Raw genomic sequence first — 25,272 nt, forward strand, 5'->3', positions numbered from 1 at the left:
CTCTTATCTGGTCCCATAACCATTACCACTCCTGACTCACCCTCCAAACCACCTCAAAATCTTGCCAAAATGAGAATCGGTATGTTCAAGTTCCATGTTTTTCAATGATACTCCAATAATTCAATAATAAAGTTCAAACTCCTCTGGGCTATATACAAAGTACAGCTGTCTACTGCCAAGAGTCATCTCTCAACCCTTTCCAACATGCCTCTTCATTTTGGTTAAACCATACTTTCTGCAGTTCCCTGAAGATTACACAACGTTTCCTCTGTCTGGAATGCCCTTCTTCCCACATTCCCACTCTGGGAACACTACCTACTTATAAAGTTTCAGCATAAGTCCCTTCTTTTTTTTTTAATTTTTATTTTTTCGAGACAAAGTCTTGCTCTGTCTCCTGGGCTGGAGTACAGTTTTCAGCTTTCCTTATGGTACTGAAGCTAAATTGGTTGGTTTATCCACTTTTACCCAAATGTGTTTTAGGTGCATATCTCTGTTATAGTATTTACTGTGCTTTACAGCAATTATATTTTACATATTCAGCACCCCTCAACTAAAAGCAGGAACCAACGGCCAGGCACAGTGGCTCACACCTGTAATCCCAGCACTTTGGGAGGCCAAGGCGGGCAGATCACTTGAGGTCAGCAGTTCGAGACCAGCCTTGCCAACATGGCAAAACCCCGTCTCTACTAAAAATACAAAAATTATCTGGGCGTGGTGGCGCATGCCTGTAATCCCAGCTACTCCAGAGGCTGAGGTAAGAGAATCGCTCGAACCCAAGAGGCTGGGGTTGCAGCGAGCCAAGATCGCACCACTGCATTCCAGCCTGGGCAACAGAGACAACATCTCAATCAATGCAGAAACCAAGTTTTATTTATCTAATTATCTCTGTCTTTCTATCTCTCTACTTCTCTTTCTCTTTCTAGTATCTAATACAATGCCCGGCATATAATAGGTACTCAAAAAACGGGCCAGTGTGGTGGCTCATGCCTGTAATCCCAGGAAGGCTGAGGCAGGTGGATGACTTGAGGTCAGGAGTTCAAGACCAGCCTAGCCAAATGGTGAAACCCCATCTCTACTAAAAATACAAAAATTAGCCGAACGTGGTGGCGGGCACCTGTAATCCCAGCTACTGGGAAGGCTGAGGAAGGAGAATCACTGGAACGTGGGAGGTGGGGGTTGCAGTGAGCTGAGATAGCGCCACTGCACTCCAGCCTGGGCCACAGAGTGAGACTCAAGTCTCAATTTAAAAAGTTTATTGTTTTATATTCTATTATTACAAAAATATGGACACACTGTATTCATTTGATTCTAACAAATGTTAAATCCTTTTGTTTCTAACCTTCAAAACCATAAAACTTCAATTCTGAACTTTCATTCTATAAACAAGGAATTCAATTAGCTCAATCACTTAAGTTTATTGAACTTCTGAGAGTAAATTTTAAAAATCATATTCAACTCTGATATTTAGCTCATAATATACAAAACTATGCCTCCATTCAAAACCAGTACATACTTTATATAAAGATACAGGCAGAAATCTTCATAAAGATGATAACCTAATCAAGAATGCCTATGCTTCGTAATTACTCCAGGGCAGGAAGCTAGTAAAATTACCTTGCAATTATATTCAAGTTGCTGTCCTTAGAAAAGCTGATTTAGATAAGTATTCTAAGCATGCTCACACAAGGTCACAAGACATTGGCACTTTCTTTTCATTGATCAATTATTATTGAATAATTTTACAATAAAACAAATGTGGATATATTATAAAGAACAGCAAAAGTCACATGATTTTTGAAGTAAAAATATGAGGACTTGAATTTGCTGCAGTTAATTTGTGGCTATGCCAGTAAAATAAGATAGCTCCACACTTACAAAGAACTTGTATTAACATTTCCTGCTCCAGAATCAATAATGACTCTCTGCTTTACGAAGGCTAAAGTCTATAATCCTAAGATTGGCATTCAGAATCCACGTAATATTGACATATATGACATTTTTTACTACCAATTTGGTAAAGTTTTTGATTCAGGGTCACTTTTTTTTTGAGACGGAGTCTCACTCTGTTGCCCAGGCTAGAGTGTGGTGGCGCAATCTTGGCTCACTGCAACCCCCGCCTCCCAGGTTCATGCAATTTTCCTGCCTCAGCCTCCCAAGTAGCTGGGATTACAGGCCTGCACCACCACGCCCAGCTAATTTTTGTATTTTTTTTAGTAGAGATGAAGTTTCACCATGTTGGCCAGCCTGGCCTCAAACTCCTGACCTCAAATGATCCGCCTGCCTCAGCCTCCCAAAGTGCTGGGATTACAGGTGTGAGCCACCTCACCCTGATTCAGGATCACCTTTTATGGAACTGTTCTTAAGTGGGAATATTTTTATGTATCCTTAAAAAAAAATTAAATTTGCAGCTATTTTTAATACTAAGTAATATGCTAAACAGTTATCTTTATCCCAGAATTAAAATTCATTCTATTGGGGGTGAAAATGAAACACTAGCCAACATACATGCTACATATAACCAGCAGTCTTATGTTTACTACCTTTTTTTAGTCCCAAAATGGCCATTAGTCATTCTAAGCAGAATCTGCTTCTTCTCTGTAAAATCAGTTGTATTTGAATGGCCCTTCTCTTAAATCTTCTGGGGCTTTTTACTCTTAAAGTTAAAATGGTTATGTGCATTTAATTTTCATTAATAAATGATGTCTGCTAATACTTAATTTATTTCAACTAACAAAAAGATGTCTGCTTGATAGTGGTACTTAGTTTGAAAATCAGAAGATGGACACCTCTGCTTATGTATGTACTACACACTAAATGAGATACATGTTGACTATGTGGGCTACAAGAATCCTCAATCCATAGTGTACAGGAAATCCCCATAGTTCTCTCAGTTATTCAGTAATATCTTTATATAGTTATCTATTTTCAAAGATATCTATATCCTTAATATATGGCTTTATTTTATAATATATATCTTTATAATTAATATAAATTCCATAATGATGACTTGGTGAAATAGTTGCCACACCTTGAGAGGCTGCATTCTAACAGTTTTAAGATATATTTTAGCCCTTTTTCCCTAACGCTAATAGTAATACAAACTCACACAAGATCCCACTTCAATTATGTGATCACCTTATACAGCCAGTCCTATTCTCTCCTTCCTCCCACTACCACCTCCTCAATGTGAAACCAGCCCTCTTATTCTCTGAAGGCCGTGTCTTTGTTCAAAGTCTTTTCCCTACCTGAAATACTTCACTAGATTTCCTCCCCTATCTTTCCATATCCTACTTGCCCTTTAAGAACAAACTTACATCTCACATTCTCCACAAAATTTCCCTTAGGTAGGTCAGGATACAATGATCACTCCCATCTCTCATGAGAACTACAGAGTGTTCACAACCTCAATTACGTATTTGAGTACCCATTATCTTTAGGCCTATATTCAACAGATGTTTCTTTCATCAACCACCAAAAGATTTCAGGCTCCTCAAGGGGAAGGATTATTCACTGAGCAGGGTTTCCTTTTTATTTCTTTTTTATCTAGGGTAGGGTATATAAGGAGTTAATAAATACTTATTTGATGCTTGAAAAAACTCTGAATTTGAAGAATAAAGATACTGCACTGAAATACAGTCTAGTGAACAAGGAGAAGTTCAAAATTGGTGCTGGATATCAACAGTGACATAAATAATGAATTATTACAACATGGCTATGTTTAAGAATTAATCATGCCAGGCGCGGTGGCTCACGCTTATAATCCCAGCACTTTGGAAGGCCGAGGTGGGTAGATCACAAGGTAAGAAGATCAAGACCATCCTGGCTAACATGGTGAAACCCCGTCTCTACTAAAAATAACAAAAAATTAGTTGGGCATGGTGGCAGGCACCTGTAGTCCCAGCTACTCGGGAGGCTGAGGCAGGAGAATGGCGTGAACCCAGGAGGCGGAGCTTGCAGTGAGCCGAAATTGCGCCACTGCACTCCAGCCTGGGCGACACAGCGAGACTCCGTCTCAAAAAAAAAAAAAAAGAATTAATCATAATGACCATTTTTATCAACAATCTACCTTGATGGTAGAATTAAATGGATTGAGATAACAATCATGAAGATGACTGCATATATTTCAAGGTGAAATACAAATGGAAAGTATGTTTTTCTAACACTACAGGCTAAGTAGACTGTGGCCAGCATAAAAGAAGACACAAAATGACTTTCAGGATTGGAAAATACAGTCATGCGCCACATAACAAATTTTTTCAACAACAGACTGCATATGTGATGGTGGTCCCATACAAACCTATTTTTACTGTACCTTTTCTTGTTTAGATACACATATACTTACTTTTGCAAATTGCCTACAGTATTCAGAACAGTAACATGCTGTACAGGTTTGTACACAGCCTAGATGTGTAGTAAACTATACCATTTAAGTTTGTGGAAGTATACTCTATGATATTCGCACAATGACAAATTTGTCTAATGATAAATTTTTCAGTACGTAGCCCCATCGTTAAGCATAATCATAGTAGGTTTAAGAACATGTTACACATTTTTTTTTGTTTTTGAGACGGAGTCTTGTTCTGTCGCCCAGGCTGGAGTGCAGTGGTACAATCTCTGCTCACTGCAACCTCTGCCTCCCAGGTTCAAGAGATTCTCCTGCTTCAGCCTCCCAAGTAGCTGGGATTACAGGCGCTCACCACCACGCCCAGCTAATTTTTGTATTTTTAGTAGAGACGGGGTTTCACCATGTTGGTCAGGCTGGTCTCGATCTCCTGACCTCGTGATCCACCCACCTTGGCCTCCCAGAGTGCTGGGACTACAGGCGTGAGCCACCGTGCCCAGCCCCATGTTACACATTTTTTTAAAAAGACTTTTTCTGGGCACCTAACTCCTAGGTCTCCTCCAGAAAGAAATTAATGTTTTTCATAGCTTATCCATTCAGTAATCCATTTCTTAGCCTAAAGATGCATTTAAATTTTTGTTTTTTCTCCCCCAGAACTATATCCCAGCATTACATAATGCTTGGGTGGGATAGGTCACATCTGAATTTTCCCAAACATTAGAAGTATTTAGAAGCAGTTAATGTTACAACTCCATTGGCTCTGGGTTAAAACAGAAGTTTCCAATTCTTGATTATTTTTAGGTATTATGATACAGAAAGATCTTTTCCTACTAAACCCTTCCCCTTCCCATTAAGTACATAACGTCTATTGAGCAGTCTGCTGTGCTACATATTAAAATACTGTACTACTGCTAACATTAGTACTTCATTCCAAAGACAATTCTAAGTGTTTTATATGCACTAATTTTACTCTCACAACAATCCTTTGAAGCGAATTCTGAGAGATGATTTCCTGTCTTCAAAAGATTAGAAGCAAGTTGAGAAGGCAAGATACAGAACACAGAAAGTAATGCTATCAGGCAAAACGGAAAAGGTACTACCCACAGTACATATTTACCACATATATACTGATTATTCTCCACACAATCTGGAATCAAAAAGAATTCAAGAGTGCTTACAAGATTAAATATAAACAGAAAAATTAAAAATGAAATCAGAGGGCTGGGCGCGGTGGCTCACACCTGTAATCCCAGCACTTTGGGAGGCTGAGGCAGGTGGATCACGAGGTCAGGAGATCGAGACCATCCTGGCTAACACAGTGAAACCCCGTCAAATACAAAAAAATTAGCTGGGCGTGGTGGCAGGCGCCTGTAGTCCCAGCTACTCGGGAGGCTGAGGCAGCAGAATGGCGTGAACCCGGGAGGCGGAGCTTGCAGTGAGCCCAGATCCCGCCACTGCACTCCAGCCTGGGTGACAGAGCAAGACTCCATCTCAAAAAAATTAAAAAAAAGAAATCAGAATTAATTAAATGCAAGAAAGCTTTATAAGATATTTGACTGCTATATTTAAGGGCTTTTGTTTTTACTAAGTTTCTTGGCAGCTAAGGTAAAACAGTTGTGAAGAGTAGGCCACACTGTAAACGGTTAAATGAGAGAAGAGAAGCTGCTGTCATGTACTGCTGGTTGGCCTACTTGTAGGTTCAAGACATGCAACATTTTTATATAGGTCGAAAACATTTTTATAGTAGTTATCCTATAACAAAAGATGGTAATCGTGGCTTTCATTATTTAAAAAATTATGAAATATTTTGCATTTGTAGATGCTTAATATGTCCCAACTCTGGTACATTTGTGAAACAGTAACACTGAATTTTCTCATAAGAAAAAGAGCAGAAAATATAAATAGGTTGAAAAAAGATCAGCCTGTCTTCTTGCTATATTTTATAAACATGAGTAACAATCTGTAAGAAAAAGAACACACAGGCTGGGCGCGGTGGCTCACGCCTGTAATCCCAGCACTCTGGGAGGCTGAGACGGGCGGATCACCTGAGGTCAGGAGTTTGAGACCAGCCTGGCCAACATGGTGAAACTCCACCTCTACTAAAAATACAAAAAAATTAGCCGGGCGTGGTGGTGCACATCTGTAATCCCAGCTACTCGGGAGACTGAGGCAGGAGAATCACTTCAATCCCGGAGGCAGAGGTTGCAGTGAGCCGAGATCGCACCATTGCACTCCAGCCTGGGCAACAAGAGCGAAACTCCATCTCAAAAAAAAAGAAAACAGAAAAGAACACATAATAAATCTGTTAATGTAAAAAGCACAGACAATATCTGCACTGGCCACTTTATTCTTCAGCTTCTCCGTTTTAAGAATTCTTGCAAATGAAGTCTGTCATAATGATATTTCAGTCTGGGAATTGGGCTGATGTTGATTATCCATTTGCCATTCTCACTATGGATGATAACGTCCATTCTGATTCCTACAGTGACAGCTTGCTCACCTGGCATTCTCGCTGCAAGAGATGCTGATATTTTCTATCAGAATTTCACTCAGTTTAAAAACGATCAATGGAACAGAACAGAGCCGTCAGAAATGATGCCGCATATCTACAACTATGTGATCTTTGACAAACCTGACAAAAACAAGAAATGGGGAAAGGATTCCCTATTTAATAAATGGTGCTGGGAAAACTGGCTAGCCATATGTAGAAAGCTGAAACTGGATCCCTTCCTTACACCTTATACAAAAATTAATTCAAGATGGATTAAAGACTTAAATGTTAGACCTAAAACCATTAAAATCCTGCAAGAAAACCTAGGCAATACCATTCAGGACATAGGCGTGGGCAAGGACTTCATGTCTAAAACACCAAAAGCAATGGCAACAAAAGCCAAAATTGACAAATGGGATCTAATTAAACTAAAGAGCTTCTGCACAGCAAAAGAAACTACCATCAGAGTGAACAGGCAACCTACAGAATGGGAGAAAATTTTTGCAACCTACTCATCTGACAAAGGGCTAATATCCAGAATCTACAATGAACTCAAACAAATTTACAAGAAAAAAACAAACAACCCCATCAAAAAGTGGGCAAAGGACATGAACAGACACTTCTCAAAAGAAGACATTTATGCAGCCAAAAAACACATGAAGAAATGCTCATCATCACTGGCCATCAGAGAAATGCAAATCAAAACCACAGTGAGATACCATCTCACACCAGTTAGAATGGCCATCATTAAAAAGTCAGGAAACAACAGGTGCTGGAGAGGATGTGGAGAAATAGGAACACTTTTACACTGTTGGTGGGACTGTAAACTAGTTCAACCATTGTGGAAGTCAGTGTGGCGATTCCTCAGGGATCTAGAGCTAGAAATACCATTTGACCCAGCCATCCCATTACTGGGTATATACCCAAAGGACTATAAATCATGCTGCTATAAAAGACACATGCACATGTATGTTTATTGCGGCACTATTCACAATAGCAAAGAGTTGGAACCAACTCAAATGTCCAACAACGATAGACTGGATTAAGAAAATGTGGCACATATACACCATGGAATACTATGCAGCCATGAAAAATGATGAGTTCATGTCCTTTGTAGGGACATGGATGAAACTGGAAAACATCATTCTCAGTAAACTATCGCAAGGACAAAAAACCAAACACCGCATGTTCTCACTCATAGGTGGGAATTGAACAATGAGAACTCATGGACACAGGAAGGGGAACATCACACTCCGGGGACTGTTGTGGAGTTGGGGGAGGGGGGAGGGACAGCATTAGGAGATATACCTAATGCTAAATGACGAGTTAATGAGTGCAGGAAATCAACATGGCACATGGATACATATGTAACAAACCTGCACATTGTGCACATGTACCCTAAAACCTAAAGTATAATTAAAAAAAAAAAAACAAAAACGAACACATCTTTAGAAACAAACAAGTTCACAGGAAAAATTCGCAACACCTTATAGCACTGTATCATCAGCAACTAGAGCTGTGGCTGACAAGGTGACTTTTGGATCATGCCCTGAGTACTGCAACACGGTAGTTTGCTCGGTCACTCTGAATTTCATTATTATAAGAGGTCCAAGTTTTTGTTGGGGCAATTTTAACCAGGTTTTCTTGAACTGATGACATATATCTGTTTCAAATGGATGCTGATTTCTTCCAAAATGTATAAATAAATGAGTAAATAAGAGATGAGTATTTAAGGTCCTAGTGACTTATATTTAAATGAAGAGAATGTCCTACACATAAACTTATAAGTATACAGTTGATCTGCATTATCCATGGGGACAAGTTCCTGGACTCCCCCAGATACAAAAATCTGAGGATGCTCAAGTCCCTTATGTAAAATGGTCTAGTATTTGCATCAACCTATGCATAGCCTCCTGTATACTTTAAATCACATCTATATTACTTATACCTAATACAGTGTAAATGCTATGTAAACAGTTGTTATACTATTTAAGGAATAATGACCTGAAAAAAAAGTCTGTACATATTCTGTATAGACTCTTCCTCCCTCCCCTGGAGTATTTTTGATCCAAGGTTGGTTGAATCCACAGATGTGGAACCCACAGATATGGAGGGCCAACTGTATTTTGATCTTCCCAAGTATTTACCAAGGAGCAATTCAGACTACTATCTACTATCATGGTATACCATATTTAACAATTTCAAATGCCTTAAGTCTTTTTGTTGCCTCAAGGAAATTTGACTATGCACTTAATATATGTAATAACCTGCAGTATCAATTTGTAGTCATCTCTTCAGCATCAGAGCTAAGGATTTATTAAAAGCATTCTTCCAAAAATAAAAAATAAAAAAATTTAAAAACAGCATTCTTCTAGAAAATATCACTAAATCCACAATATAAAAAGCTCTGCATGAATATTATGAAAGGTACAACAAACGGCACAATCTAGGAATTATCTTTAAAAAAAAAAAACAGATATGCCTTGCTTTGCTAAATACATAATTTAAATTTGGCTAAAAGATGTGTTTTTAAAGCACATTTTAAACTGTATTTCAATTTATTATGACTGCCACTTGATCTCACTAAAGATAATTCTCAACACTGTAAAAATCCCTGCATGGCCTCAAGCCAAGGGCCAAGGGTGACTCAAGATAACTCTAGGGAAAGACAGAATTTCATCTTTGGAGGATTATTAACATACGTTTTAAAACTCACAAAAGCCCCACTAGGTTTTTCCTAAATTCTTGCGTTTTTTTCAATACTCAACTTGAAAATATATCTGGCTCACACTTTTTTTTTTTTTTTTTTTTTTTGAGACCGAGTCTCAGCTCACTGTAACCTCTGCCTCCCGGGTTCAAGCGATTCTCCTGCCTCGGCCTCCCAAGTAGCTGGGACCACAGGTGCCCACCACCACGCTCAGCTAATTTTTGTATTTTTAGTAGAGACGAGGTTTCACCATCTTGGCCAGACTGGTCTCGAACTCCTGACCTTGTGATCCGCCCGCCTCGGCCTCCTAAAATGCTGGGATTATAGGCGTGAGCCACTGAACCTGGCCCTGGCTCACACTTAATATATGTAAGAAATACTGCTCTAGTACACTGTTTTTCAAAGTGTAGGTTGCATGCCACTGGTGGTCAGTAAGATCAAGTTAGTGGGTCACAACCAGAGTTTAAAAAAAAAAAAAAATCAGAGTGTATTGAAAGTAAGGATATTATGTCATGGAAGTATGTAAGTTGTGAAGTAAATAAAATGTGTTTCTCACTATAGTTTGCAGTGAACAAGTTTGAAAACCACCGCTTTACAATATGTGAAGTACTTCAGGATCCCACACTACACAGCATGACCAAGATCATAAAGCAAATTTGTACTGAAGCTGGGATTTAAACCACCTAGAATGTAAGGTGAACAAGTATGAGAATACTGTTTTTGAAATAGCAAATGTTCCTTTAAAAGCTGTATTCTAAATACCCATTAGAGATTCACAGTACATATCAGTTAAAAATGGCAATTTTGTTTATTTTCTCCCCTTCCCTCCAAAATGAGTAGACCCCCCCACCAAAAAAAAAGAGATAAAAACCCACAATAACAGAAAACAGAAGAAAAGGCCCTTAGGCAAGAGACCAACAAATTTCAGTGAAAACTCAAAGTAGGTGGAGAAGTGGTAACTGGCAAAACTAAGAGGAAGTCACGTCCTAGAATAAAAAGGGGGAATACAGACAAGGGCCCTACAGAACTTCAGATTAGTTCAAGATTAAGAAATAGCTAGTGAAACAGCAGAAAGGATTAAGACATGAACTGAAATGGGGGATTAAATAAAAGTCTGGACTTGCTGAAGAGTCTACCATCCCACTCCAAAAGATAGTCAAGCATTCATGCTTCAGACAAAAGAAAATTAGAAGGTTCTTCCCTAAAGAAACTGAACAGTGCCAGAGGCGGGTCCTACATTCCAGCACGTAACTAGATCCCCAACCAATTACTCTAAACAAAACCAGATAATCAATCAACCCCAACCAACTCTTACAGTAATCTTTTGTTTATCCATACATATTAATGGAAAATAAAGGATCACCAGACATTCAAGGAAAGACCACAACATGACATAAAACAAAATACAGAGAAAAACATGATCCCAAAGGGATAATTTAGCACATTACTGAAAATTCAGATGCCCAGGAGAGAAGAATAAAAGCTTTCAGATTAAAAAAAAAAAAAAAAAAAAAAAAGTCACCCACAAAGGAATCAGAGGTTAAATATCCATGGAATTTCTTATCAGCAGAAGTCATGCCAGAAGATAATGGGGCTATCCTATTAGAATTCTAATGCCAGTCTAGGACTCTGTAACTAGTCAACTATCAATTAAGTACAGAGATTCAGGAAGGGCATTTTTAGACATGTTCTGGATTAGGCTTTGGCTTAAGGAAATGTTATGGCTGTTTGATCTTCTATTCAGACCACTCAAACTTTCTCCAAATCAGCAATAAGGTTGTTTTGCTTTCCTATCATTCATGCGGTCACTGGAGTAGCACTTTTAATGTCCTTCAAGAGCTTTCCCTTTGCATTCACAATTAGCTGTTTGGTACAAGAGGCCTAGCTTTTGGCCAATCACAGCTTTCAACATGCCTTCCTCACTAGGGTTAATCATTCCTAGCTTCTGACTTAAAGTGAGGTGAGACTCTTCCTTTCACTTCGACACTTAGCAGCCATTGCAGATGGATTTAATTGGCCTAATCTCAATTTTGCTGTGTCTCAGGGAATAGGCAGGCCCAAGGAGAGGAAGAAAGACCGGGAAATGGCCGGTTGGTGGAGCCATCAGAACACAAACACCTACTGATTAAGTTTGACATCTTTTTTTTTCTATTTTATTTTATTATTATTATACTTCAAGTTCTAGGGTACATGTGCACAATGTGCAGGTTTGTTACATATGTATTCATGTGCCATGTTGTTTTGCTGCACCCATTAACTCGTCATTTAGCATTAGGTATATCTCCCTAATGCTGTCCCTCCCTGCTCCCCCCACCCCACAACAGTCCCCGGAGTGTGATGTTCCCCTTCCTGTGTCCATGAGTTCTCACTGTTCAATTCCCAACTATGAGTGAGAACATGCGGTGTTTGGTTTTTTGTCCTTGTGATAGTTTACTGAGAATGATGATTTCCAGTTTCATCCATGTCCCTACTAAGGACATGAACTCATCACTTTTTATGGCTGCAGAGTATTCCATGGTGTATATGTGCCACATTTAAGTTTGACATCTTATATGGGTATGGTTCATGATGCCCCAAAACAATTACAATAGTAACATTAAAGATCACTAATCAGAGACGATCATAACAGATATATATTGCGAGAATCTCCAAAATGTGACACAGAGACACAAAGCGAGCACATGCTATTGGAAAAATGGGACCAACAGACTTGCTCAATGCAGGTTTGCCAAAAACCTTCCATTTGTTTTAAAAAAATAAAACACACAATATCTGGGAAATGCAATAAAGTGAAGCACAATACAATGAGATGTACTTGTATGTATACTTCATATTTACATAAAATTAAAATATCAGAGAAATAATAAAATCTACATAGTTGAGTATATAGCCTGGCTTATTTCAATGACTCATTCAATATTAGCAAACTTTGTGAGAATTTTTCGAAGTAAATTAGAATCTTTAGGAAAATGCTGCAAAGAAGTTTTCCATTATGTACTTTAATGTCGATTTATGAAACCTACTTAGGAAGACTGTACAACTAAATTAAGGGGTCTTTAAGACAAGTTTGGGTGTTTTAACTCTGTGTAATATATATCTGACTACAGAAATGTCATGGAAAATGAAACCTCATTCTCAACCACACAGGGATGTTAGTACACCCTCAACAGAGAGTAAGTCCAGTTTCCCAAGAAGCACAGTGTTCACGATGAATTTTCAATGCCTGAGTCTATTCCTCTGCCTTACAAATTCAGGTATGTTTTTAAAAATCATACATAATACAAATACAAATTCCCCAAGCTCATAAGACAGTAATAAATACCAATTTATTAATTCAGGATGAGAAACTATTCCCCATATACTATATTAGAATATTCTGATTATGTGTTCCCATAGGAAAACTTATAAAACAAGCAAAATCATAAGCCTAATGATGCCTGGGGTATTCATTTTCTATTCTTAGTAACAAATTATCCCAAAATTCTGTGGCTTAAAACAATTATTAGGCTGGGCGTGGTGGCTTACACCTGTAATCTCAACATTTTGGGAGGCTGAGGCAGCAGAACTGCTTGAGCCCAGGAGTTGAAGACCAACTTGGGCAACACAGCAAGAACTTGTCTCTACGAAAAATTTAAAATTTAGCTAGACTTGGCTGGGCACAGTGGCTCATGCCTGTAATCCCAGCACTTCGGGAGGCTGAGGTGGGCGGATCACTTCAAGTTAGGAGTTGAGACCAACCTGGCCAATATGGTGAAACCCCATCTCTACTAAAATACAAAAAAAAAATTAGCCAGGCATGGTGGCACGTGCCTGTAGTCCCAGCTACTCAGGAGACTGAGGCAGGATAATCGCTTGAACCCAGGAAGTGGAGTTTGCAGTGAGCCGAGACTGAGCCACTGTACTTCACCCTGGGCATCGCAGTGAGACTCCATCTCAAAAAAAAAAAAAAAAAGGCTTGGTGGCACACACCTGTAGTTCCAGCTACTTGGAGGCTGAAGTGGGAGGATCGCTTGAGGCCAGAGGGTTGAGGCTGCAGTAAGCTGTGATCATGCACTCCAGCCTGGGCAACAAAGCAAGAACCCATCTTAAAAAAAAAAAAAAAAAAAAAAACTGCCTGTCTCAATTTCTCTGTCAAGAATTCAGAAAGGACAGAACAGGGATAGCTTATCTCTGCTCCATGACGTCTAAGGCCTCAGCTAAAGGACTATAAAGCTGGAGGATGGAATTCTGAGAAGGCTAAATCACTCATATGTCTGGCAGTTGATGGCTTTTGGCGGACAGACTAGCTGGGGCTAGTACCAGAACCTCCAACATATAGCCTCTCCATGTGGTCTGAGCGCCCTCATAATATGGTAACTGTGTTCCAAGGGCAATGAATCTGAGAAGTCTAACAAAAAACAAGCAAGGCTCTTATGAATATAATTATAAAACATTCTTGAAATGTATGAAAGAGATAAATAAATGGAGATATATTATATTCATGGATAAGAAGAATCAATGTTTTCCCCCAATGAATCTATACAAGGAATACAATTCAGATTAAATTCTCAATAGGGTATTTTGGTGGAACTATTAGAGTTGTTCTTAAAAATGCATCTGGAGAAATAAAGTGCCAAGAATAGCCCAGATGATTTTTAAGATGAAGAAGGGAAGAGTCACCATATTTAGTAATTAAAACCACATGGTGTTGTGCAGGAATTCACAGACCACTGAGGAAAAAAAAAAAAGGCACTTAGAAACAGGCCAGTGTACACATACAAAAGGTTAGTATATAATATGGTTGGTGTTTTTTTGTTTTTTTTTTTTTTTAAAGTCAGTAGGAAATATTTAAAATTCAATAAATTATTCCAGCTACTCATATGAAAAAAATTAAAATTAGATCCTTCCTTCACACACAAAAATTAGTTCCAAAAGAACTAAAAAATTAAATGTGGACAAGAAATTGGTATACAGAATGTACAAAAGAACACCTACAAATCATTAAGAAAAAAACCCAAAATCTATAGGAAAAAAAGGTCACATGAAACATAAATGACCGATAAGTATATGAAAAGATATTCAACCACACCGGTAACCAAAAAGATGTAAGTATGTATAAACAGTATACATGAATTTATACATGAAATGTCATACACATCACTTTATACTTATTGGGTAAGAATGACAAAAAGTGTGGGCAAGACTTCTTCCAGAAGACTATCCCTTCCTCTGTAAACTACTAAAAACTGAACAAAATATATAAAACAATTGTTTTCAGATGCTAGAAAACAGGCAGTACAGGACTGTGATCCCTGTGGGAAGGAAAACAAAGCCCCACAATCGCACCAGCTCCCTATCTGCTAGGGCTCTCCAGAGAGAGAAAGCACAGGAAAAAGAAACCCTAAAAGAACAAGCAGATTTAATGAGCAAAATAAAGACTAGAGATAGGGCTACTGAGGTGGCTAGGATTTGCATAGAAAAGTACTTAACAGAAGGCAACTATACAGAGAAGGAACTTTCTATTTTCTCTATGTTGAAGTGATAATTTTTATTTTATTCTATTTATGTAACAAATCATTTTTTTAATGTAAAACCAGCCTTGCATTCCTGGCATAAATCCCACATGATCAAAATATCTCATTCTATTTATATATTTCAAATTCAATTTGTTAATATTTTATATACAACTTTAAAAAATCTATGTTCATAAGGGATATTGGTCTATAATTTTCTTGTAATTTCCCTGTTGGGGTTTTAAATTAGGAATCAGTCAAATAGATATATAACTATTCAGATTTTTGTTTCTTCTTGTGTCAGTTTCAGAAAGCTGTTTATTTCAAGGAATTCTCCCATTTCCTCTTAGGTTTTCAGATTTATTGGCATGATTATGTACCTGAAAGCTATGAAGTCCTAAATAAGGCTAAGATACTAATTATTACTACAAAAAAAGCTAAAATTCTAGTCCAGAGGGAGATCAACTTCTGACAAGACAAGGTGAGAAGTTCCACAGACCTACTCACCAGGGAAACTGATAGAAGTTATGTTTAAAACAGCCATATTTATAGCCTCTGAAATGGTCCTAAGGGCAAACAGCAAAAAAACATCTATTCAGGAATATCTATGAAAATTCAGTTAGAATAGCAAGAGCTAGTGGTACAGTCATGCATCACTTAAAATGACAGAAATACATTCTGAGAATGCATCCTCAGGCAGTTTCATCACTGTGTGAATATCATAGAATGTATTACACAAACTTAGATGGCACAGCCTACTACATGCCTAGGCTGTATGGTAGAGCCTACTGCTCCCAGGCTACAAACCTGTCAGCATGCTACTATACTAAATACTATGGGCAATTGTAAGTGTATCCAAATATAGAAAGGTACAATAAAAAATATGGTATAAAAGATTTAAAAATGGCACATCTGTTTAGGACACTTAACATGAATAGGGCTTACAAGACTGGAAGCTGCTCTGGATGAGTTAAGTGGTGAATGAACGGGAAGGCCTAAGACATTACTGTACACTACTATAGCCTTTATAAACTGTATACTTAGGCTACCCTAAATTTATTTAAAACATTTTCTTTCTCCAATAATAATCTTAGTTTACAGTAACTTTATATAAACTTTAAAATTTTAACTTTTTTACTCTTTTGCAATAACATAGCTTAAAACACACACTGTACAGCTGTATAAAAATATTTTTTCTATCAATAGTCTATAAGCTTTTTTCTATTTTTCAGACTTTTTAACTTTTTAAACTTTTTTGTTAAAAACTAAGACACAAACACACATTGGCTTAGGCCTACCCAGGGTGAGGATCATCTACATCACTGTCTCATCTCCACATCTTGTAGAATACCTCCTGAAGGGCCTGCCTGAGGCTGCTTTACAGCTAACTTTTTTTTTTGTAATAAGTAGAAGGAGTACACTCTAAAATAATGATAAAAAATAGTATAATAAATACATAAGCCAGTAACATTTATTATCAAGTATTATGTATTGTACATAATTGTATATGCTATACATACTTTTTTTTTTTTTTTGAGACGGAGTCTTGCTCTGTCGCCCAGGCTGGAGTGCAGTGGTGCTATCATGGCTCACTGCAGGCTCCGCCTCCCCGGTTCATGCCATTTTTCTGCCTCAGCCTCTGGGAGCAGCTGGCACTACAGGTGCCTGTCACCACGCCCGACTAATTTTTTGTATTTTTAGTAGAGACGCGGTTTCACCATGTTAGCCAGGATGGTCTCGATCTCCTGACCTCGTGATCCGCCTGCCTCAGCCTCCCAAAGTGCTGGGATAGGCGTGGGCCACCATGCCCGGCAGCTATATATACTTTCATATGATAGTGCAGTTGGTTTTTTTTACACTGGCATCACCATAAACATGTGAGTCATGCCTTGTTCTATGAACTAAAGCTACATCACTAGGGGATAGGAATTTTTCAGCTCCATTGCAATATTTTGGGACCACCATCCCATATACCATGTTACGGACCAAAACATCGTTATGCAGCACATGACTGTATTTTAACCAAGACGGCTCCTTCCCCCTTGGCTCAGCTACGTAGAAACTCTACTTCAAAGAGACGCAGCCGAGAACACACGGATCCTCCTCTACTTCTAGCTCCCAGACATCTTTAGGTAAGGAGTAGGACCTATCAGCATTTCTCATCCTTTCCACAGCAACTTTTTGTTCCTGAGGATAAGTTCTAGACAAGTGCAACTGAAAGGCAGTCCTCCTTTCTTCTGCCCAACCTCCACGCATGGGCAGAGGCTCTACCTTTTGTGCAACACTACTAAAAAGTACTGGGGCCTCAATCACCTTTGTTCTGGCCTATAAAGTGGTGATTCCACACTGGAAGAGGCAAGCCAAAAAGAAGACCTCAGGCTGCTGCTCCCACTTCCCCCAACTGCTCAGCTCCTAAAGCAGGGTTTCAGAGAGAAGCATACAATTCTCCCCACCCCCAGCTCTGAGCCCTGACTCGAGATTTTGCCTGGGGGGAGAAGTAGGCCATAAAACAGTTAGCTCTTCATCTTTTCCCAAAACAACTGACTTCTTTACAACAGGGCATTAAAAAAAATGTTGAAGCCTAAGGGTACTCTCAAAAACAGTGGAGGTTTTGGTGAAAGATAATGGGGAGATTTGTAAATTAAATGAGGATACAGACTAAACTGTAGGCTAGTTATTTTTCAGGAGAGACGAAAAAAAAAAAAAAAAAAACCAACAACAACAACAGCGGTGTGGAGCCCTCCTGATGTTAGAACAAATATCACATACTGACCTTGGGAACTATTCCTTCAAAGGAGCCTGGATTTGATTGGATTAGTCTGTAGAACAATGTGTGCCCCAAAGCATTATTGAAAACAATTGAGCAATCAGCTGAAAATCAATGGAACTTAACAGCTGGCAGTATGGTCAGGAAAAGACAAAGAGACCCTGCCAAAACCACTGTCATCCCAAGGTGCCTGGGCATATCCAAAGCTGCACCTCTCTGAGGAACAAGATCAGAGGCTTTACAAAGTATGGGGGAAAACTACACCCAGTCACTAAACAAATAAACAAGTGACAATAACAAGGTTGGTACCAAGAGTTGCTACAATATATTATTTAAAACAGCCGAGTCCAACACTTAGGATGTGAGGACTTTTTTGCTTATCTGTGGTGGTGGGTATCACAAAAATTATGCATGGACTTTTTTTTTCTTTTAGCTCGTCAGCTATCGTTAGTGTTAGTGTATTTTACGTGTGGCCCAAGACAATTCTTCTTCCAGTGTGGCCCAGGGAAGCCAAAAGGTTGGATACCTGTTATTTTAAATGTCCAGTTAATAACAAAATGCACAAAGAAACAGGAAAAGTATAACCCATGTGCCAGAAAAAAAGGTTGTAGAACCTGCCTGTGAGAGTGACCATATGTTGGATTTAACAGAATATATGACTTTAAAGTAGTCATTATATATGTTCAAAGAACTAAACTATGATTAAAGAAGTAAAGAAGGGCTTTTCACAAGATGGCACCAAAAGCAAAGGAAGGTAGGTCCTGCCCTTTCTAAAGCCGAAGCCAAAGCGAAGGCTTTAAAGGCCAAAAAGGCAGCGTTGAAAGGTGTCCACAGCCACAAAAAATAGAAGATCCGCACGTCACCCACCTTCCGGCGGCCCAAGACACCGCGACTCCGGAGGCAGCCCAAATATCCTCTGAAGAGCGCCCCCAGGAGAAACAAACTTGACCACTATGCTATCATCAAGTTTCCGCTGCACTGAGTCTGCCATGAAGAAGACAGAAGACAACACACTTGTGTTCATCGTGGATGTTAAAGCCAACAAGCACCAGATTAAACAGGCTGTGAAGAAGCTCTACCACACTGATGTGGCCAAGGTCAACACCCTCATTCGGCCTGATGGAGAGAAGAAGGCACATGTTCGACTGGCTCCTGATTACGATGCTTTGGATGTTGCCAACAAAATTGGGATCATCTAAACTGAGTCCAGCTGGCTAATTCTAAAAATAAATATATATATATATCTTTTCACCATAAAAAAGAAGTACAATGACAATGTCACAACAAACGGAGCATATCATAAAGAGACAGAATTTACAAAAAAAAAAAGGAATAAAATGAAAATCCTGGATTTGAAAAACATAATAGCAAAATAAACTAAAGGGACCCATGAGGAGACAAGAACTGGTATTAGAAAGAATTGGGGAACTTGAAAATACATCAACAGAAATTATGCAATCTGAAGAACAGAAAGAAAAAAGAAGAAAAATGAACAGAGCTTCAGAGACCTGTAGGACACCATTAAGTGTACCAACATACAGCCGGGTACGGTGGCTCATGCCTGTAATCCCAGCACTTTGGGAGGCCGAGGCGGGAGGATCACCTGAGGTCAGGAGTTTGAGACCAGCCTGGCCAGCGTGGCAAAACTCCATCTCTACTAAAAATACAAAAATTAGCCAGGCATGGTTGCAGGTGCCTATAGTCCCAACTACTCAGGAGGGTGAGGCAGGAGAATCACTTGAACCTGGGAGGCAGAGGTTGCAGTGAGCCAAGATCATGCCACTATACTCCAGCCTGGGCAACAGAGCAAGACTCCATCTCAAAAAAAAAAAAAATGTACCAACATAATGTATTGAGTAACATAAACCTAACACAAGAAACTCCAAGAAGGATAAACTCAACAAGATCCACAAATAAACATCACAGTAAAAATGATGAAAGTCAAAGACAAGGAGAAAACCTTGAAAGCATCAAGAGAAAAACAACTAGTTACTTTCAAGGGCTAAGATAACAACTGACTTCTTAGCAAAAACAACTGAGGCCAGAAAACAGTGGAATAACATATTCAAAGTGCTCAAAGAAAAAAAAAAAAACTTGTCACCAAAAATCCTATATCCAATAAAATGATCTTTCAAAAATGAAGGTTTGGGAGCTGAAGCAGGTGGACTCAGGAGTTCAAGATCAGCCTGGGCAACAGTTGAGACCCTGTCTCTACAAAAAAATACAAAAATTAGCCAGGTGTGGTGGCAGATATTCTGAGGCAAGAAGATAACTTCTTGGAGGCTGAGGCAAGAAGATAACTTGAGCTCGGGAGGCAGAGGTTGCAGTGAGCCAAGATCATGCCACTGCACTCCAGCCTGGGCACTAGAGCAAGACCGTATCTCGAAAAGTATTTAAATCCTTAAAAAATGAAGGCAAAATGAAGACGTTCCCAAATAAATAAAAATGGAGAATTTTTGCTAGCTGTTCTACCTTATAAGAAACACTAAAGGATTTCCTCCAGGCTCAAAGCATATGACCACCAATGATAGTTTGAAATCTGTATTTAAAAACATAGAGCACCAGTAAAGATAATTATGTAACTATAAAGTACATTATAAGTGCCTATTTTTCTTTCTTCTCTTACCTGATTTTAACAGCCATTACATAAAATAGTATTATATAATGTACTGTTGGACAGTTAATACGTAGAAATGTAATGTATTTGCTAATAACAGCACAAAGGAGGAGGTGGGAGGAAAGTTGTGCTGCATTAAAGAACTACTTACGGTAAAGTAATAATTATAACAATATATTCTCGGGGTTGTAATATTAATAGATATTATATAACACTAACATCACAAAAAAGGAGGAAAGGAAATAGAGGCATATAGGAATAATGATTCTACATCTCACTGGAACAAAGCTTGTATAAATTTGAAGCTGATTCTAATAAGTTAAGATGTATATAGTAAACCCAAGGGCAGCCACTAAAAAAAAAAAAAACTCTCAAAAATATGTATGAAAAATAATCATTACACAAGTTTAAATGCTGCATTAGAAAATATTCACTTAATACTAAAGAAAACAGAAAAAGAACACAATAAAATAGAGAACAAAAAAAGACATGAGGTACAGAGAAAACAAAGTAAAATGGCAGACATAAATCCAACTATATGAACAACTACATTAAGTGTAAATGGATTAACCGGAGAGGCGTGGTGACTCATGCCTGTAATCCCAGCACTTTGGGAGGCCCAGGTGGGTGGATCACAAGGTCAGGAGTTCAAGACCAGCCTGGCCAAGATGGTGAAACCCTGTCTCTACTAAAAAGTACAAAAAGAATTAGCCAGGCATGGTGGCAGGTACCTGTAAGCCCAGCTACTTGGGAGACTGAGGCAGGAGAACTGCTTGAACCCTGGCGGCAGAGGTTGCAGTGAGTAGAGATTGCGCCACTACACTCTATCCTGGGTGACCAAGCAAGACTCCGTTTCAATAAATAAATAAATAAATAAATGTAAATGGATTAACCAAGCCCGTCAAAAGGTAGAGATTGTCAAACTGAATTTTTAAAAAATGATCTAAGTCTCCAGAAGATACAATTTAAATTTAAAAATACAAGTAGATTGAAAATAAAAAGATGAAAAATAATATATCATGTAAACAACCACAAGAAAGCTGGAGTGGCTATACCAATATTAGATAAAACAGACTTTAAAAAATAGGTAAATGTTTGACATATACAGACAAAACAGACTTTAAAAACTTTTGTCTCATATCTTAAATAGACATAGATATAAGATATATATCAAACTATATATATTTTTAAAGTCTGTTTTGTTTGATATTAGTGTGGGATATGATGAGGTTTCTCTTCAAATAATCTGATCAATCTTTTATTCTTTAATTCATAGTTACCCCCCCTCCATTTTTCTCCTTTTTCCCCCCTTTTCCCTTCTTGCCTTTGTTAAATGCCCAGGCACACCACACTACCAAGTGTTATCAGTACCAGCTCACGTTCCTTTCCTTATTTGGAAAGAGGACTAACTTTATGGCTCAATACAGACACCCCTTCCCCTATTCCCTCCACTTTCCTTTACGTGCCCACCCTGTCTAAAAAAAATAAAATGTTTAGCCAACCAGGATTAGTTTAGATTGTACTACCCGACCCTGGCCAATGGGGAAAGGGTACAGGGGCAGGACTTGCATCCGGAATAAAGGCTCTCGTGCCCCTTTGTTCAGGTGTGCTCTCATGGCAACTGGCCAGGGAGGCACCCTCTGTGCAGAAGTAAAATTGCTTTGCTAAGAATCCTTTGTTCAAGTGTTCAATTTCCTTAGGATTTTGAGCATTATTCCTAACATTAGTATAGCCACTCCAGTTTTCTTGTGGCTGTTTGGATGTGTATTATTTTTCATCCTCATATCTTATTTAGATATAAATATCATTATATAAAGATACTCTTTATCTCATATCTAAAGAGGGTCATTTTGTAATGATAGAAGGGTCAGTCTTTCAGGAAGAGGGTAACAATTATAAACATATTTGCACCTAACATAGTACCAAAATATATGAAGAAAAACTGACAGAAACAAAGAGAGAAACAGAAAATTCAAAAGCAATAATTGTTGAAGCCTTCAACACCCCACTTTCAATAATGGATAGAACAATTAGGTGGAAGATCAACGAGAAGACAACTTTGAACACACATAAACCAACTACACCTAACAGGTGTCTACGGAACACTATAGAATTTATACTCACTGTAGAACACTCCACCCAACAACAGGAGAATATATATTCTCAAGCACACATGGTACATCCACCAGGAAAAACCAGACCACATACCAGATAATAAAACAAACCTCAAAAATTTTAAAAGAACAGAAATACAAACTATGTTCTCTGACCACAAAGGAATGAAGTTAGAAATCAGTAACATTAAAAAATCGGGGGCAGGGGCTGGGGCCGGGGCCGGGCGCGGTGGCTCACACCTGTAATCCCAGCACTTTGGGAGGATCACAAGGTCAGGAGATTGAGACCATCCTGGCTAACAAGGTGAAACCCCATCTCTACTAAAAATACAAAACATTAGCTAGGCGTGGTAGCGGGCGCCTATAGTCCCAGGTTCTCGGGAGGCTGAGGCAGGAGAATGGCGTAAACCCGGGAGGCGGAGCTTGCAGTGAGCTGAGATTGAGCCACTGTACTCCAGCCTGGCATACAGCGAGGCTCTGTCTCAAAAAAAAAAAAAAAATTGGGGGCCGGGCTTGGTAGCATGTACCTGTAGGCTCAGTTACTTGAGAGGCTGAGGCAACAAGGATTCCTTCGAAGCCAGGAGTTAAGAGGCCACAGCATACTATTACAGCATCTGTGAACGGCCACTGCACTCGAGCCTGGGCAACACAGCGAGACCCCATCTCTTTTTTTGTTTTTGAAATGGAGTTTCGCTCTTGTTGCCCAGGCTGGAGTGTAATGGCGTGATCTCGGCTCACCGCAACCTCCGCCTCCCAGGTTCAAGCGATTCTCCTGCCTCAGCCTTCCAAGTAGCTGGGATTACAGGCATGCGCCACCACCCCGGCTAATTTTGTATTTTAAGAAGAGACAGGGTTTCTCCATGTTGGTCAGGCTAGTCTTGAACCCCCGACCTCAGGTGATTCACCCACCTCAGCCTCTCAAAGTGCTGGAATTACCGGGGTGAGCCACCGCACCTGGCCGACCCCATCTCTTAAAAAAGAGAAGTTAAAATATTTTTGGGAAATTCAAAAATCTTTGGAAATTAAATGATTCTTAAATAACTAATGGGTCAAAGAAGAAACCTAAAAGAAAATAAAAAATACGTTGAGACAAATGAAAATGAAGACATAACATACCAAAATTTAAGGGTGTTTAGAGAGAAAGATATAGCTACAATTGTCTATATAAGAAAGAACAAAAGATCTTAAATCAAAAACTTAACTTTGCAGTTATAAGTAAACCAATAACAGCCGAAACAATCCTGAAAAAGAAAAACAAAGTAGGAAGATTCACACTATCCCATTTCAAAACTTACTATATAAAACAAGTAATCAAGACAGTGTGGTACTGACACAAGAATAGACATATAGATCAATGGGATAGAATTGAGAATCCAGAAATAAAACCATGTGCTAATTTTCAACAAAAGGGCCAAGACCATCTAATGGGGAAAGAAGTATTTTCAACAAGCAGTGTAGAGATAAATGTGATAACTACACACAAAATAATGAATTTGAATCCTTAAGTCATACCCTATATAAAAATTAACTCAAAATGGCCAAAGACCTAAATGTAAAGGTTAAAATTACAAAATTCTTACAAGAAAACACAGGGGTAAATCTTCATAGCCTCATATTTGGGAAAGGATCCTTAGAAATGACTCCAAAAGCACGAGTAACAAGAAAAAAGAGAATTTAGACTTAATCAAAATTTAAAACGTTTGCGCTTCAAAGGATACCACCAAGAAAGTGAAAAGACACAAGGGGCTTATATCAAGGATATATAAAGAATTCTTACAACTCGATAAAAAGACAAAAAACAATTCAAAAGTGGGCAAAGGATCTAAAGAGCCATTTCTCCAAGGAACATACACAAATGGCCAATAAGCATGTTCAAAGACACTTGACATCATTAGTAATTAGGGAAATGCAAATCATAACCACGAGGAGATACTACTTCACATCCATTAGGATGGCTATAATCAAAAAGTCAAAATAAGAAGTACTGGTAAGGATGTGGAGCAATGAGAATCCTCATATACCACAAGTGGGAGTGTAAAATAGTGCAGCCACTATGGAAAAAACTGTGGCAATTTCTCAAGTGACTAAGCCCAGAATTACCTTATAACCGAGTAGTTCCACTCCTACATATACCCAAGAGAAATGAAAACATATGTCCACACAAAAACTTGTATACAAATGTTCATAGCAGCATTATTCATAATCAAACAGTAGAAAGAACCAAAATGTCTATCAAGTGAGGAATGGATAAATAAAACATGGTATAACCATACAATAGAATATTATTCAGCCATAAAAAGGAATGAAGTACTAACACATGCTACAACAAGAATAAATCCTGGAAAACATTATGCAAAGTGAATGAAAGAAGCCTATTACGAAAGACCACATATTATAATATTCCATTCACATGAAATGTCCAGAATAGGGAAATCTAGAGATGGAAAGTAAATCAATGGTTACTCAGAGAATCCCTAAAGGAACAGGGGGTGATAGTTAAAGGGCATGGGATTTCTTTTTAAGATGATAAAACTATTCTAAAATTGGCCGGGCGCGGTGGCTCACGCTTGTAATCCCAGCACTTTGGGAGGCCGAGGCGGGCGGATCACGAGGTCAGGAGATCGAGACCACGGTGAAACCCCGTCTCTACTAAAAAATACAAAAAATTAGCCGGGCGTGGTGGCGGGCGCCTGTAGTCCCAGCTACTCGGAGAGGCTGAGGCAGGAGAATGGCGTGAACCCG

At 38.7% G+C, this 25,272-nt stretch overlaps 1 protein-coding gene and 1 pseudogene across 2 annotated transcripts in view; one reads left to right on the top strand and one right to left on the bottom strand.

Moving 5' to 3' along the window:
• Positions 1 to 25,272, bottom strand: part of PPP2R5A (protein phosphatase 2 regulatory subunit B'alpha) — a 77,216-nt gene that overhangs the window by 36,055 nt on the left and 15,889 nt on the right. The gene's annotated exons all lie outside the window — the stretch shown is intronic.
• On the top strand, positions 17,936 to 19,006 carry LOC116457312 (large ribosomal subunit protein uL23-like; annotated as a pseudogene).

The sequence above is a fragment of the Hylobates moloch genome, unplaced genomic scaffold (genome assembly GCF_009828535.3).
Source record: "Hylobates moloch isolate HMO894 unplaced genomic scaffold, HMol_V3 SCAFFOLD_18, whole genome shotgun sequence".
Lineage (NCBI taxonomy): Eukaryota > Metazoa > Chordata > Mammalia > Primates > Hylobatidae > Hylobates > Hylobates moloch.